Below are 15,872 nucleotides of genomic sequence, written 5' to 3' on the forward strand. Positions count from 1 at the left end.
ACTCCAATAAATACCACATTTAATAGAAAATTATTAGGCAACAAAACATACAATAATTGTGATTTATTTGGAAAACAAGTAATGACAAGTAGCAATTAATTGTGGAAATCAGGGAGAAAATAGGTAATTTAATATTTAATGTGGTAAAAGTCAAATAGCAATTAAGATACATAATTCAAATAAGCATGTAGCAATTATAGCATGAATTCAAGACATAATATTAGACAAAAAATGTGAAAAAAATAATTAATATAATAATTAATTCATGATTTAAAATAATTTATGATTTTAGATAAATATGCAAACAATCAATTTGACAACGTATAGGCACTCGTCACCTCGCCTATATGTCGTTACACATAAAATTCACGAAACAAATAATTCAAAGGTTTTATTCCCTCAAGTCAAGGTTAACCACGAAACTTACCTTACTTCGCAATTCAAGTGATCACTCGACCACAACTTTTCCTTTCGAATTAGCCTCCAAACTAATCAAACCTATCAAAGTATTGGCCAACAATTCAATTGGAACTTTAGAAATTATTCACATTTCAAAAGAGATTTCATTTAAGTCATTTTCGAAAAAGTCAATCAAAAGTTAACGTGGGGATCACTTTTCGGAACCCAACAAAAAAATTACGAAATCGGATACCGGTTCCGGTACGAGTTCAACCATACTAAAATTATCGAATTCGGACATCAGATTGTCTTTAAAATACTAAGTTTCGGTTTTGGAAAGTTTTACAAAAATTTTAATATCTTCCATGTAAATCCGTAAGCCGTAGAAGTGAGGACGATCGCATCTGCGATCATGGCACCGCAGAAGCAGGAGCGCTCCTGCATCCCAAGCTTCTCAGAAGCGAAGCTTCTCCCCTGGTCTCAAAGTTGCAGAAGCGACACTGCCTCCGCAGAAGCGATCACGCACCTGCGGCCAAAATTGCGCAGGTGCGAAACACCAGAACCAGACTTGTAATTTTTTACCAAAATGGTCTGAAACACGTCTGAAACTCACCCGAGCCACTCGGGACTTCGTCCAACACTACTAAAAATTTGGCAAAAACCGACCACGATCGACCGACCTTAAAAATCGGCCAACAAACCGACCAAAGTTGGTCGGTTTTTCAAAATATTTTAGTTTTTAATTTTTTTTATGAAACCGACCAACTTTAGTCGGTTTTCTTTAGCGAAAAAATGCAGGAAACTATTTTTGAGTCCCAGATGGTGCATTTTTTAATTACATAATTACAATACCGACTAACTTTGGTCCGAAAAAACCGACCAACCTTGGTAAAAAAAAACCGACCAATTTGGTCGGTTTTTTCGGCAATTTGTTTTTTTTTTTTGAATTTAATTGACCGACCAAAGTTGGTCGGTAATTTCCGACCAGCTTTGGTAAGCATGCCCTTCCGATCTTCAAAATACCGTCCACACGTAAATGGTCGCGTTTTGGATGGTTATTGGCCATTACCCACCCACTTTGGTCGATTTTTTTGGACGGTTTTGCCCAGATTTGTAGTAGTGCAATTATACCAACCAATCTTGTAACATAACGCAGACTTACTCGGGGTCTCAAATAACTTTGAAATTATAATTCACATTTCGATTCAGACTTTTTAGTTTCAAAACTTTACAAAACTCGTGCTGAAACATATTAAATGAATCCACAATGATTTCAAATTTGGCGCACGAGTCATAAATGATATAACGGAGCTATTCCTACTCTCAGAATCTCATTCCGAGTCCGATATCGATAAAGTCAAATTCACGATCAAACTTTGGAATCTTTAAGCTTTCGAACTTTCAATTTTCAATAAATGGCGATAACTCAAGCTAGGGACCTCCAAATTAAATTTCGGGCATACGCCCAAGTCCCAAATCACTATACAGACTTACTGGAACTGTCAAAATAGTGATCCGGGTCCGTTTGCTCAAAATATTGACCGAAGTCAACTCAAATGACTTTTGAAGATCTATTTCATATTTTTATCAATTTTCATATAAAAACTTTTCGAAAAATTTACGAACTGCGCACGCAAGTCGAGGAATGCTGAAAGGTGCTATTCGAGGTCTTAGAACACAGAAATGAATAGTAAATTTAAAGATGACCTTTCGGGCCATCACAATATTTGTCACAATATAAGCTCATGGCACGTATATCTGATTTGATTCAACAAACCTCATGAATTTATCTCTCGGGCTACGTCATCATCAAGTTCAAAGTGGACGTACCATAAAGTGACATATTCAAAAAGTTGCCAACTTAAAAACTTAGACCCATTCTCATCGACCCACCCTCCATTACGGGCATCACATTAGTAGAAAACAAGATAAAAAAATATCTCATTCTGTCCATTTTCGTCATCGATGTGCCACTAAAAATTCATATTTACGGTGCTCGTCTGTTTCAGAAATTGAGTCAATGCAAAACGAATAAATTAAGGAATAATGTCAAATGACTTCTCTTTACAATACGATTTATCACCATGTCGCAAGATGAAGTTATTCCGTAGGGTTTAGGTTTAAATGATCAGTGCAAGAGATGGATATTTCAATTGTAAGATTCTCTGTTTGAAATATTTTCAATGTGTTATTCTCTGTTATTGAAATTATTTGGAATTTTATAGTTTTTGGAGTTTTTCTCTCATATTACTCTATCTAACAGGGTTGACTGATTTATTCTAAGGTTTTTTTATACAAATTATCGGCTAAATTCATTGTTTATCTTTTTTCTAGCGGGTACACATAGACTATAGATTGATTATACACAGTTATACACATACTATACATGAATTATACATATATTATGCATCTGTTGGCTATTTTTAGTTTAAGCGATTTGGTGGACTCTTTGAAGGTCAAAGTTGAAGATCCAAATTAGGGAATTGGATCAGATGGCTTGATAATACAGTTTTAATGGATCACATAAGGAAAAACATGGGATTTTCCATAAATAGCCGGCCGAATTTACAATTTACTTTTCCTAACTCGATGTATAGATTATACACGGATTATACGCATATTATACATTCATCGATTTTTTTAAGTTTAAGCGGTTGGGTGAACGGCTATTTAGGTTAAGTTTTCAAACAAAATCGTCGCATAACTAATGCGGTATTAAATAGTATCAATATTAAGTGTAAATCTGTGTGTTAATTTATGCATGATAAGAAACCTGACAGAGATTAAACTATTTAATGATATAATACCCTTTGTAAATTAAGTAACTCATGCATAAAAATCTCCGCATTACTAATCATTGCATAACAATGCATAAGTAAATCTAAAACCCATAGAACCCATAATTATTAGCATTTAAAAGTCATTGTTCTAAAATCTAAAATCCATAATGTTGAAATCATAGCTTTGCCTCATACTATTAGCAAATTAGGAGTCGGTCTTTTCTGTTTATCTAGCAGTTCCACCGCTGTTTGCTTTAGCAACTGTAAAAGAAGACAAAGTAGGAACCTTTTTTTGTTAGAACTACTAAAGTACTTGCTAGAACTTCTGATAATGTATATATTTTAGATGATCATAGCACTAGTAATAGCGCTACGTACCTTTTGTAATTATGCCTAAGTAATATATTATCCTTTTAGCCAAAAAGAAAATAGAAGTTGTCCTTGGCTATCAACTAATAGAAGGCATTGCATGAAAGAGAAGAGATTATCAAGTTAGCCATAGTGACCTGAAACCAAGAAAGAAAGGACTGTACTCTCTTCAAATAAGACTCCTTTTACTATGCTATACCTCTCTTCTATCTCCTTCTTCTTTCTTCTTAAATTAACTTGAACACTACCAAAAAAAAGCAAACCAGATATCGTCGGAAATATTTCTGACGGGCCTTCCCGTCAGAAATTCCTTTCCGACGAGCCAATTTCAGAGGGGATGCCCATTCGGAATTTCACATTTTTAGTAGTGATAGAAGAATGAAAAGTCTAGCATAAAAGAGAAGAGCATGTCAAGATAGCCAAGGAGACTGTCCGAAACCAAGCAAAAAAGGCTACCAATATTAAATGGTGTAATCAAAACACCTTTTAAAATAATGGAGCAGGCAAGTCATCCTTGGCTACTAAACAAATATGACTCTCCTCTTCATGTAAGATCTCTCTGGCATATAGTTGCTTTATGTTTTTTCCTTTTTATTTCTTTGACTTTGTTCTCTTCAGCTATACATTATCTGACTTCCCTAATAGGAATATGTTCTTTTCATTTCTAAGGACACTGCCAACCAATTCTTTTAGGGGGGAATGTATTGAATCCCAAGCCATAGAACGATACACAGTGGACTAAAGCGTATCAAACACATTAATTGACTGTTGGAAATAGTGTCCCCCATAACTGGTATTCTAAAAGCTCAATAGGTTTACAGGGTTCGTTCAATGTACTGTAAATGGAAAAAAAAATAAAAGGATCTGCACGGCCAACTCATGTGTTATAGTATAATATAAGGATCTGCACGGCCAACTCACGTGATACACGGACAACTCAGTGCTATGGTATTAATATCTCATAATCAGGCCCTCGGCCTCACTCAGTCATAAATCTCTCCAGTCTCTCGGGCTCTCAATTATCATGAAATCAGCCCAAACAATAATGATATGATGTATCAATAATAATAACAGAGACTGAGATAAAATGTGCAAGTAAAACTGAGACTGAGTACATATAACATTTAGCAGGCAATTCAACAAGTATGCAACCTCTGTGGGTCCCAACAATACTATCACATAGCCTAAGCATGATTTGTAACATGATTTACAGTTAAATTTTATCAACACATAGAGAGCATATAGCTAACAACAAATTATTCAACTTTACATTTTTCCGGGACGGACCAAGTCACAATCCCTTCGGGGCACACCCACACGCCCGTCACCTAGTATGTGCGTCACCTCCAAAATAATCACATGATACAGATATCCTGGGTTTCATACATTCAGGACCAGATTTAAAACTGTTACTTACCTTAGAGCGTGAAATGCTTTACTCTGCTATGCCTTTGCCTCGCAAATCGGCCTCCGATTGCCTCGAATCTAGTCACAAATAATTCGTTTCAGTCAATAAAATTTATTGGATTAACTCCATAAGAAAATGCTATTTTTCCATAAAAATCCGAATTTTAGCTCAAACATCGCATGTGGGGCCCACGTCTCGGAACTCGACAAAAGTTATAAAATCCGGAAGCCCATTCAACCCCGAGTCTAACCATACCAATTTTATCAAAATCCGATCCCAACTCGACCCTCAAATCTTCAATTTAAACTAAGAGGATTTTCAAACTTTTCCAACTTAATTCACCAATTACATGATGAAAACAACCGTGGATTCGGGTAATTTAACCAATATTGAGTTAAGAACACTTACCTCGTTATTTTCCTTGAAAAACTCCCGAAAATTGCCTCTTCCCGAGCTCAAATCCGTCAAAAACTGAAAATGGGACGAAGCCCCATTTTCAGAACTTAAACTCTCTGTCCAGACCTCTCTTCTTCGCGAACGTGACAGGTCCCTCGCGTTCGCAAAGCACAACTTGACTAACCACAAACTTAACCCTTCGTGAACGCGACCGTGGCTTCACGAACGCGAAGCTTTGCAAATCTTACCCTTCGCGAACGCGACCACGGCTTCGCGAATGTGAGGGCCTACTCGCGAGCGCGAAAGAGAAAATCAGAAAAATGCAGCAGCAGTTATCAGCAATCTCACCAAGGCCAAAAATGATCCATTAACCATCCAAAACTCACCCGAGCCCCTCGGGACCTCAACCAAATATACCAACAAGTCCTAAAATATCATACGGACTTAGTCGAACCCTCAAATCACCTCAAACAATGCTAAAACCATAAATTACACCCCAATTCAAGCCTAATGAACTTTGATATTTCTAGTTTCTATAAACAACTCCAGAACATATCAATTCACGCCCGACTGACCTCAAATTTTGCACACAAGTCATAAATGACATAACGGAGATATTCAAATTTTCAGAATCGGATTCCAACCCCGATATCAAAAGGTCAAACCCCGGTCAAACTTCCCAAAAATTCAACTTTCGACATTTCAAGCCTAATTCCTCTACGGACCTCCAAATAATATTTCGGACACGCTCCTAAGCCCAAAATCACCATACGGAGCTAGTGGAATCATCAAAATTCAAATCCGAGGTCGTTTACACATAGGTCCATATCCGATCCTCTTTTTCTAACTTAAATTTTCAATTATGAGACTAAGTGTCTCATTTTACTCCAAATTCCTTCCGGACCGAATCCACTAACCCGGTAAGTCATTAAACAACTATAAAGCATAAATTGAGCAGTAAATAGGGGAACGGGGTTATAATACTTAAAACGACCGATTGTGTCGTTACAACAAATTTATTAAGAATTTTTCATGAGTTCAAACAAACAAACCACTTTAATGGTAACTATTTATTAGTCATAAAATTCTCAGTTTACGAGTGAAGATATATGTAGTTCATAAAATTATTTTACGGCAGATTATGGACTGCAGCTTAAAAGCCATGCCAATAATATAAAACTCATACAAAATACCATCATATTTTACTTAATTACAACCTCCAACCAGAGAACAAAATTTTTCATCAAAAATCCAAGACTAGTAATCACGTAGGGCATGAAAACATAAACTAAAATTTTGATATCATCACACAATATCAATTATACCTTGTAAGACCTAGTCAATAAAATCCTACACTTCTATTATCAAATTTAATACAACAACACGTCTATTTACTAATAGCCAAGGTGTAAACCTATTATATCACCAATATTTAATCATGGACACTATGGGGAGTCACCCCACCACCATTGAATTAAAATTATTAAGAAATAATTTCCAAAAAATAGAAAAACGTCCAAAACACAGTCCAAACGACCTCAAAACACCAAAACACACCATGATTCACTGATTATGCAGTGAGTTTTTCTCACCATGTCGTTTCCGATGGATCCACCAAATTTTAGCTCAATCGGAGTCCGTCAAGTTCATTGACCTCCGAAAATACCGGCAATTCAGTCAAAATCAGATTTTGCGTTTTTCTAGGGTTTACCAAAAAAATCCAGATCATCCCAACAAATATCAATAAATAACAGATATCTCATGATTACAAGAATAATCCAATTTTTTTTTTTGCACAGTTAATTCACAAAATAGCAGTGCAGTTTTTCAGAAAATCACATATACATGTAATTCAAAAATGCACATAAACACGATATTCTTGTTTCATGAAAAACTTACTTATCTAATTAGATATGAGTGGGATTTGATACCAATTGATGGATTAATATAAGCAGCGGAAGTAATCCAGCATCAAAATCACATGTAATCTAGACAACTAGCATATACGGGATTTCACGTGTTACATCTTGAAGCGTGAACATATCTCTTCTACACGTGAGCCTTCAGTTCCATAACTTCTCAATGGAATCTCCACCACCCACACAATCATGATCTTCGAACGTTCCACGGTCTTCTACCGTATTACCCAAATAATATCCGAAAACAACAATTTCGGCCACCATGTTCTTCCCCCTCTAGGTGGAAAACTTTATATATTTATAGCACAAGTTTTAAGGGTTAAAACCCTTTTCCAAAACCTATTGGGTTTTCTTTTCCACCAGAAAAAGGATTCTTTTATTTCATATTATTAGGCACAACAGGGACCATGGAATTTAATTAACAAGGCTTTCAATTATGGAATTAATTTCTAATTTTCGAAATTAATAGCCACTATAATTAATTACTAATTATTTCACTAAAAATTCGTAATTGCACTCCTTATTCAATTTCGAAATTCATCCATTAAATCTTATTTAATTCCCCATGTTAAAATTCAGATACTAATCAATTAAATTAAATTACTTACGATTTAATTTATTGATTATTTCCTTTAAACTTTCGCTTAACTTATTTCATGTGTCGGATACAAAATCCACCGGCCGGGTTTACACATGAAAACTTATAAGCTTTCATAAAGGTGTATCATCAATCTCTAAACCGAGACATGGATTTCATCAACTAACTATTACTTCGCAAATGTACATTATTATTATCTAATTTATCAGGCATATTGACCCACGAAAGAATCTCGCCTTTTAATAAATCAAAACAATAATAATATACACATCTAATAATAATTATATCAAGATTAAGAGTATAAGTACATTTAATGGCTAGAGAGTTTATTTTATTAAGTCAGTATAAAATACTTATCTCTACTTGATTCATTCAATACATACAAAATGTACTAGCACAAGAAGTTGGAATTAAACCATTCCCGTAATCAAGATAAATTATATTTAATCTTGTGCTACAATCATTCATGATGGTTTGATCAATTCCATCGTTAGATTGTGAACTCAAACTTTATACTTATAAGAACCGATGATTTAATCTTCCGTGTATAAGCTAAACTCTATACACTAAATCATCTACTATATAAGCAAAGGACACAGACTAATATATGATCTATTTAAAACTTTATTAAAACTGAATAAATAATTATTTTATAATAAATGCTATATCTAAACCAAATTAATGGTTAATAGTATATATCCCAACAGTACCATCAATCTATAAAATATATTAAATGAGCTTTCCAAAATGGTGCAGGCAAGTCATCCTTGGCTACCAAATAAGACTCCTTTCACTGTGCTATACCTCTCTTCTATCTCCTTCTTCTTTCTTCGTAAATTAACTTGAACACTACCAAAAAATATTAAACCGGATATCGTCGGAAACATTTCTGACGGGCTTCCCGTTTGAAATTTCTTTCCGACGAGCCAATTTCCGAGGGGATGCCCGTTCGGAAATTCACATTTTTAGTAGTGATAGAAGAATGAAAAGTCTAGCATGAAAAAATAAGAGCATGTCAAGATAGCCAAGAAATTCCCTAATAGGAATATGTTCTTTTCATTTGTATCAAGCACTTTCTAGGGGGGAATGTATTGAATCCCATGCCATAGAACGATACACAGTGGACTAAAGCGTATCAAGCACATTAATTGACTGTTGGATATAGTGTCCCTCCAATGTACTGTGAGGATCATCGCTGATCGATAATTTGCTTCCGCTACAAGGAGATACCCGGGCGATGTAACAAAGTGTTTTTACTTTTTTTTAATGGGCCTTAAGTGGCAGAATCAAAATTAATCGGCCGGTCGGGACATGAAAAAAAGAAAGATAATTCCGCGGAATATATATTGACTATGTTATTAAAAGAATATGATAAATGAAATGTTGATCAAATCTATGAAATTGAAAAGTGACCCAAAATAAATGGAAAAGAAAAATAGAATTCTTCATGCCACTACACAAGGTATTGGGAGTGACACATCTATATATATGCATTGATGTTTGCAAAAGAAATTTAAAAGCATCTTTATTATAGAAAAAAGTCTTGTGTCAAACCCTTTTAACATAGACTTCGGGGGAATCAAATCTATTTGTCCTGCCCCACTTGAAAACGAGGTCAATCATTCTTAATATCTGATCGAATTTTCACATAAGAACTAATAAAGAAAAGAAAAACAAAAGTAATAAGATATAGTGTTCTATATATGTCTAATGGGTATCAAAATTGTTCTATAGAAGCTTTTACATGGATGCATGCACTTGTATGAACTCAATTTTATACTAATTTATTTTTAATATTGACACGCTCGGCATAAGTGAACCAACTTATTAATGTACAGATGCACTACACAAGCTCCAATTATTTTTGAGTAACGATACAATTAACAAATTCTAACGTTTTGCTCATAACGATACAAGTAATGTCCCCTAATCATGATGTTTATAACCTGTGTAGTGCAACTCTTCTCAAATCATAGATAGAGAAATCAGGCAAATGAATTAAAGCCTCGATTTAGGAAAAGAAACAAAAATACAAAACAATCCCAAAACCAAAATAAATAATCGAACCGAAGAAGAACTGAATAAAATTGAAACTTTTTCGACCAACCTATCTGTAAAATAAACGGAATAAACTGGAAACTTAGTTGAAATGCAGGTTGAGTGAGTTATCAAAGATAAAAGGCGTCCTAATTCTCACAACAACTAAGCATAGACTACAACAATCGGAAAAGATTAAAATATGAAAAAACAAAATGGTGATAGAAATTGAGGAACTTACCGAAAAAGTCTAGCATCTTTAGTTTTAACCAAGGACCAAGTTTCCAAACGAGAAGGGAAAACTCAAACTCGAAGAGTTGCGGCAGAATTTTAGAGTGTTTCAAAGTTTCTAGGGTTTAGGATCTGTAGAAAAGGGATTTTTAGGTCTTAGCGTTTAGTGTTTAGTTATTTTATTTATTTGTTTCTATTTTTTTAAGAATGTTATTTATTTGTTTGTTTCTTTAGCAAGATAAATTTGGTACCCGCGCCTTCTCCGGCTAACAACAACAACAACAACAACAACCCAGTATAATCTCACTAATGGGGTATGGGGAAGGTAGTGTGTACGCAGACCTTACCCCTACCCTGGGATAGAGAGACTGTTTCCGATAGACCCTCGGCTCCCTCCCTCCAAGATCTCCTACCTTGCTCTTGGGGTGACTCGAATTCACAACCTCTTGGTTGGAAGTGGAGGGTGATAACCACTAGAGCAACCCACTCTTGTCAAATTTAAGAGAATTAGGGACCAGATATTTATGTTATAGGAGCCAGGTTTATTCTCTTCGTAATTAATTTGAGATTCAGGGACCAGATAAATAACTCGTCTTTATAAGCACACTTTTAGGGACCAAATTTTTAACTCGTCGCGGGTTGTTGGTCGCTAAAATGCCATGAAGTTAGGATTTTCATTCAGGAAATTCAAAATATAAAAAAATAAACACAAGAAAAAGTTATTTGAATTTAATGTCTACTACATTAACTTAAAAGATAATTTTGACCTTATAGTATAATAGTATAATTTTTCGACGAAGGAAAATCGGACGAACTTCCTTGCGCCTCCACCACCTCCACACTCAGTAGGACAAAAACTGTAGGAGGTAATAATCTTCAGAGTGAGAGAATAATTTCATTTGATATTACTAAAGTACTTGCTATTTTTACTCAAATTGAAGTCATGTCCTTTTCTATGTTTTGAGAAAAGCTATGTATTCTTAGGTGTTGTGAAAGAAGAACCGAGCTAGCTTTTTAAATGTCAAATTAATTCAAGAGAAGATGTTTAGGATATGGTCTAAGGCCAAAATAAATTTATTATTGAATACTCCTATTAATTTCAACTTGAGGAAGTTTTAGATCATGGTATTCCCGAGCAATAGCATATGAGTTGCTCCTATGAGAAATATATTTGTGTGGTTGGATGCTGAATGAGTTCATGTTTGGATAAAAGTGTTGAAATTGACAATAATAGTTGATGCATTTATAAAAACGGCACTACAAGAAAATAGCTATTTTCCGATTGCCAAAACGGTCGGAATTCAGTGAGAAAAAGTTGATTTCCGTCTACATTGCGATTGAATTATCGTGGTCGCAAAATAGTTGGTCTGAAATAGTTTGCGACTAAATCGGTCCGTAATTTGCGACTACCGCAGTCGGAAAGACAAAAAAGGAAAACTACTAATAAATGTCAACTGTCCGACTGACGTGGTCGCAAATAATTTAAATTAAATATTTATTTTATATTAAATTCCCACTATATCGGTCGCAAAAGGTATAATAATTGTTACTTTAATTAATGTTTCTCACTAGAACGGTCTCAAATAATATTAAGTACTTTTACTATATTTAACTTTTCCCACCATTATGGTCACAAATAATTTAAATTAAATATTTATTTTATATTAAATTTCTACTACGTCGATTGCAATTTGAATTTAATATTATTTATTTAAGTATCTTTCCCACTACTGCGGTCGCAAAATTAATTTTATATTATTTAATATATTTAATTTTCCCACTACATCAGTCGCAAATTCCCACGACCCAATTTCACCTATTGGTCGTGATGGCGCCCAACACTATAGCTAGGTAAGCCAACTAATAAATTAAACATATAGCGATAAAATTTAAATCCAAGAAAAATAATAAGACACCAAATTCTACCAATATGTGTGCCAAGACCCGGTGTCACAAGTGTATGAGCATCTAGTAGATTATACAAAACTTCAAATACTGTCTGAAATAAAAAAAGACAGAATTAAAAATACAAGAAGAGGCATTGGTAGCTACAGAACGGCTCAGAAAGGCAGCTCACCACTATGCCCCTGGATAACGAGGTAGTATCTGTCTCAGATCCTGCACAAAAAGTGCAACAAGTGTAGTATGAGTACGTAAACAACGTGTACCCAGTAAGTATCAAGCCTAATCTCGAAGTGGTAGAGACGAGATGGCCGACTTTGACACTCACTAAGGGTCAACAATAATAAATGGAATAAATTATAATTATTCAAATCAGCATGATTCACAGAGTTAACAAAAATTTTATTCAGTTAGCAGAAATAATAAAAATCCTTCAAATGCAACAATTTCCAATCTATTAATTAAATCCTTCAATTTCAATAAAAATTTCAATTTATCAAATAGCTTTCAAGCTGCAATTCAATTTCAATAAATTTTCAATTTATCAAATAGCTTTACAAGCTGCAATAAACTGTCCAAGTATCGTATAATTATTATTATTATTATTATTAAGCACGATTTCTGTCGAGGTCGTACGGCCCAATCTAGAGTTTCGTGTACACTGCCGAGGGACGTGCGACACGATCCATAGATGCATCTATCCTGCCGAGGCGTTCGGCCCGCTCCACAAGAAAGGAGGACATTTTCTTATGTACCTCCGGAATGAGAGTATATTTATTATATGATAAATTCAGGAGGAAGAACAATTTCTCTTAATAATTAATTAATTTAAACAGAAAATTTAAGCATATGAGATTTCCATCCTTTAATATCTTTCCTAACGATTCAATATATATATATATATATATATATATATATATATATATATATATCAATTAATTTAATTAAGTAAAGACTACAATTTACACAAGTAATTCATGCTTTTGAGTCCTAAACTACCCGGACTTTAGCATTAATAGTAGCTACGCACGGACTCTCTTCACCTCGTGCGTACGTAGCCCCCACAATTAGCAACAATTATTTTATTTAATCACCTACGGGGTAATTTCCTCCTCACAAGATTAGACAAGAGGCTTACCTCAATTTGCTCTAATTTAATCCACTAGAAGGCCCTTTCCTCGATTATCCAACTTTGATTGTCTCGAATCTAACCAAAAAATAATTCGATACAATTACTAAAATTTATAGGAAACAATTCTATAAGAAAATACTACATTTTTAATAAAAATCCCGAAATTAATTAAATATTCGTCCATGGGGTCCATGTCTCGAAATCCGGTGAAAGTTATAAAAACACACAACCCATTCAATTACGAGTCCAACCATACCAGTTTCACTCAAATCCGACTCCGAATCGATACCGAAATCTCAAAAATTTGTTTCTATGAGATTTCTAAAAATTTCCCAAATTTCAATCTCAAAACACTAATTAAATGGTGAAAACAATGATGTATTTGTGTATATTGACCAAATCCGAGTTAGAATCACTTACCCCAATATTTTTCCTTGAAAATATATCAAAATTGCCTCTCCTCAAGCTCTAATTCGTCAAAAATGGCAAATGGGATGAAGTCCCCTATTTTTATAACTTATAGATCTGTCTAGTTTGATTCTGTACCTCGATCAGGGAGTCCGATCATGGACCTCGATCAGGGAGTCCGATCATGGACCTCGATCCTGGAAACCGATCCTGGAGTCCGATCATGGAGTCCGATCATGGAGTCCGAGCAGGGAGCTCGATCAGGCAGTCCGATTTTTGGGAGCTCGGTCCTGGGGTCCGATCATAGAGTCCGTTCATGGAGTCCGATTTGGTACCTCGATCAGGGAGTTCGATTTTGACAGATAAGGGAAAAAACTAGATGAGCCAAAAACCAGTAAAACTCACTTCAGTAGTCTCCAAGCTTCAATTCTTGATCCGTTAACCATCCGAAACTCACCCGAGGCCCTCGGGACCTCAACCAAATACATCAACAAGTCCTAAAATATCATACGAACTTATTTGAAACCTCAAATCACATCAAACGACGCTAAAACCACGAATTATGCTCCAATTCAAGCTTAATGAAACTTAAAAATTTCCAACTTCTACATTCGATGTCGAAACCTATCAAATCAAGTCCGATTGACCTCAAATTTTGCACACAAGTCATAAATGACATAACAGAGCTATGAAAAATTTGGAACTGTATTCTGACTCCGGTATCAAAAAGTCAACTCTCCGGTCAAACTTTCAAACTTAAATTCTTGTTTTAGCCATTTTAAGCCTAATTTTACTATGGACTTCCAAATAAAATTCCTATCACGCTCCTAAGACCAAAATTATCATACGGAGCTGTTGGAATCATCAAAATTCTATTCTGGGGTCGTTTGCACATAATTAGACATCAGGTCACCATTTGAACTTGAATTTTTAATTTTTTTATCAAAATTTCATATATCGGGCTAGGGACCTCGGAATTTGATTCCGGGCATAAGCCCAAGTCGCAAATCACGATACGGCAATTGACGACACAAATGAAGTAATCAAACTTATTATTCCATATATTAAATGGTTATACAAGAAGAAAAAAATATTTAAAATTGAGATATATAAAGTACTTATTCTTTTCCACAAGAATCAATAAACATATAAAATGGACTAATATATAAAAGTGGAAAAATTAAAGACAGGCTGGAAATGCTTATGGTGACAAAACAATTGTGGGGTATGAAATTAGTTGCACCTTTAAAAAGCAAGTGCACGTTATCTCCAACTCTGGCAAAAACAACAGACAAAGTGAAAGACATCATGTGATTGAAGAAAAAGCAACCAAAACTCCCCACATCAGTTAGGATCCTCCACTACTCACCAACCGTTTAAACCCCAAAAAACAAAAAAAAAAGAAGGCAAAAGTTGTCTTTAATATTGTATTTTAATGTAAGGTTAAGTGGTCATCTTGACTTCCATCTCGTGCAAGTCAACTTCTACAGCTTTTATCTTTTCTGAACCGAGGGTTTATCGAAAATAATATTTCTATCTTCTTGAAAGTAGGAGTAAAATCTGTATACACACTACATTTTTCAGATCGTACTTGTGGGACTATATTGAATATGTTATTGTTGTTGAATAAAGTTTCTCTACTCTCGATCATAAATCTCGGGGTTCTACCCGAAAATAGAGAAACCAGAAGTCTCCCTAGTACGGAGCATGTCCTCTTTTAATGAGTTTTCGAGATGCAAATATGAATTAATTAAGCCAATAAATATCAAATACTAAATTGTTATACTAAAAGAAAAAGATTACATATCTAATACTATTTATTAAGATAGAGAACATGATAGTTGGATTGAATATTAAACTTAATTATGGCAAAAAAAAAAGGTTAGAGGTGAAAATAACATATCAAATTTATGCATTTTAATTCTTGAAAATTGCAAAAATTGTATGAAAATGAATTGTATCAAAAAGTTTTAGATGTCTAAAAATGAAAAAAGTACTAGTATATAAACCGGAAAGGATGGGATAGAAAAGTGAAGGTAGAAGAAGGAACGGTTTTCTCCTAAATACAGAGAGTTTCGCAAAAATTGGCATACAAAAGTTAAAAGAGAAAAAAATAGAAGAAAAGAGGCTTTTGGTAGGAATGAAAATTCTCTGACTCAGTATACTAGTATGGGAAAATATGATAGTGCTCAGTATCTATATTATGTTTAATTGAACACTTAATATTATGATTAACACCCCCAATTGAATCACTTGAATATAAGATAGGATATTTTTAGTCATTTCATGACCT

General features: G+C 34.4%; 1 long non-coding RNA gene across 2 annotated transcripts; it reads right to left on the reverse strand.

Moving 5' to 3' along the window:
- Positions 1-3,180: 3,180 nt before the first annotated feature.
- Positions 3,181-10,291, reverse strand: LOC117279016 (uncharacterized). 2 transcript variants are annotated; one of them, XR_011412298.1, is made up of 2 exons: positions 10,148-10,291; positions 3,181-3,440 (listed from the first exon to the last, which is right to left on the reverse strand). It is a non-coding gene; the product is annotated as an uncharacterized lncRNA (long non-coding RNA). The 2 variants fall into 2 exon arrangements; XR_011412299.1 differs by lacking the exon at positions 3,181-3,440 and adding an exon at positions 4,637-5,033.
- Between the last annotated feature and the right edge of the window lie 5,581 nt (positions 10,292-15,872).

This window comes from Nicotiana tomentosiformis, chromosome 11 (assembly GCF_000390325.3).
Source record: "Nicotiana tomentosiformis chromosome 11, ASM39032v3, whole genome shotgun sequence".
Classification (NCBI taxonomy): Eukaryota; Viridiplantae; Streptophyta; class Magnoliopsida; order Solanales; family Solanaceae; genus Nicotiana; species Nicotiana tomentosiformis.